Genomic DNA, 2,569 nt, shown 5'->3' on the forward strand with positions numbered 1-2,569 from the left:
AACACAATTCATACTGCAAAGACAGGATAAATGCTCAGTTCTTCTCCTTTCGTTATCAATTTTCAGAGTGAGTTTGTGCCTTAGCAACATTTAATATTGTACGAGTTATGTTTTATTTATTTATTTATTATTTATTTTTAAATATATCTTTATTGATTTCAGAGAGAGGAAAGGAGAGGGAGAGAGATAGAAACATCAATGATGAGAGAGTCATTGATTGGCTGTCTCCTGCACGCCCCGGACTGGGGATCAAGCCCGCAACCCGGGCATGTGCCCTGACCAGGAATCGAACCCTGATCGTCTGGATCCTAGGTCGATGCTCAACCGCTGAGCCATGCCTGGCCGGGCTGTTTTATTTTTTAAATGTCACTAATAATGCATAGATTTTTATATTTTAAGTTAGAGTTTTAAACAATTGTAATTATTGTTCTCATTGATGCTTAAATTGTCACATCTTTTGCCACAGGAGCCCATCAAGTTATTCATGTGATTTCATTAGCCTTTGATAGCTTCCTTGCTTTTTGTGCCAACAAGATGCTTCAGAATCTTCCTTGTATATTTCCTACACCAGTCCCAGGTTTGCTTTACAGACTAATGGTACTTAGAACCACTGACTACACAATGTCTAAGACATCAAAAATTTAGGAAAAAAAGTTAAGAGAGAAAAATCATGAGTTCACACTGATATTTCCAATTCAAAATTTAAAATCAGATTTTTCTTGACTTCTTTTATATTTGTATTTCTTATCTCTGTTTTCTCTTATGATAGATATTTTGGTTAAAAATTATTAACATAAGTATGTGCTTGTTTAACCTAGGATATAAAATAGTTCATAAAATGAAATTTATTCCCTATCTATTTATTTTTCAGAAACAAGATACTCCATTTTGATGAACAAATTGAGTCTTTCATTTGTGGGCAGTTTAAATTTATTCTATCTTTGAATACTTTTTTGTCCATTTATTACTAATTATGTCCGTGGTTGGCAGTCTGTATTTTCCGTCTTTATTATTACATACCTTTGCAGAATGTTTGCATGGGTTCCACACTGCTTTATATAGTTTTGGTTTTGTTCATGTTGGAATGGGGCCAGTTGCATTTATACCTATGATTTTGCCAAGAATATTAATGGCTGGGTCCTTCTCAACTCTTATCTTTGTTTACTTGCATACTGATAAAATCTTTCCCTTTTAAAATTAGTGATGTGTGAGCTGGATGTTGATGGTTTAGGTGCTTTGTTTAACCACTTAGGCACTTGTGGGTCTGGGGGGAGTTTGGGACAAGGAACACTTATAACCCAGGAACATTTTCCCCCTTTAATTCCAAATTCCCCCATTTGGAATATCTGATCCACTGCATTTTTAACCTTTTCACTACCGCATTTTTTTTTTTTTGCTCAGTAGATTATTTTCAGTGGCTACAAAATTGGTTGTGGGCTTCCTGTTTCCTTTATCTCCAGCTCCTCTGTTTGCCACCACAAATTCATCAAGTAATTGAAAATAAAAATACTACATGGCCTCATATCTTCCTACTGTCAGATAGAGAATGGTCTCCAAGATGGATGTTTTCTATTCTCCCCCTGTTTAATTGTTCCTGGCACATGATTAGTGTGCTTAATCTTCTATTTGGGGTCTTTTTTCAACTCTAATTTTTTCCTTGTTAAGTCCAATACAGTTTATTTTTTATCAATATTTTTTTATTTTCTTCTGGAAAGTAATTATAAGTCCTTCATTAATTATTCATACCTGATTTGTCTGTCATCTTGGCATCTGTTTATTAGTAGTTTTGTGATATTTGGAAGTATATTAAATTCAGATTGTCATTAGATTTTATCTAAAATTAAGGGAAAATATTAGGATAATGTCTAGAGTATTTCTATATTCAGCCAATGTACTGATTTCAGTGGGAAAAACAGAGAAAATTTTTCAGACATGGAGAGTTTCTGGATGTATTTCATTGCTATATTCTTGATCAAAAATGACCCAAAGAAATAATAATGAACAACCTGATTTAAAAATGGGCCAGCCCAGCTGGGCGCGGCTCAGCAGTTGAGCATCAACCTAGGATCCAAGCGATCAGGGTTCGATTCCCGGTCAGGGCACATGCCCGGGTTGCAGGCTCGATCAGTGACTCTCTCATCATTGATGTTTCTATCTCTCTCTCTCCCTCTCCTTTCCTCTCTCTGAAATCAATAAAGATATATTTTAAAAAAATAAAATTAAAATAGGCCAAAAACCTCAATAGACACCTCACCAAAGAAAACATACAAATGGCAAATAAGCATGTAAAAAAGATGCTGCACATCCTTTGCCATCAAGGAAATGCAAATTAAAACAACAATGAGATACCGCTCCATAACTGTTAGAATGGCCAGCCTGAAACACTGACATCAAATTACTGGAGAGGATGTGCAGCAACAGGAGCTCTCATTCATTTCTGGTGGGAATGCTAAATGATATAGCTACTTTGGAAGACAGTTTGGCAGTTTCTTACAAAACTAAACATAATCTTACCATATAATCCAGTAATCTTGTTCCTTGGTAGTTACCCAAAGGAGTTGAAAACTTA

The sequence above is a fragment of the Miniopterus schreibersii genome, assembly GCF_964146895.1.
Source record: "Miniopterus schreibersii genome assembly, chromosome: 9".
NCBI classification, from domain to species: domain Eukaryota; kingdom Metazoa; phylum Chordata; class Mammalia; order Chiroptera; family Miniopteridae; genus Miniopterus; species Miniopterus schreibersii.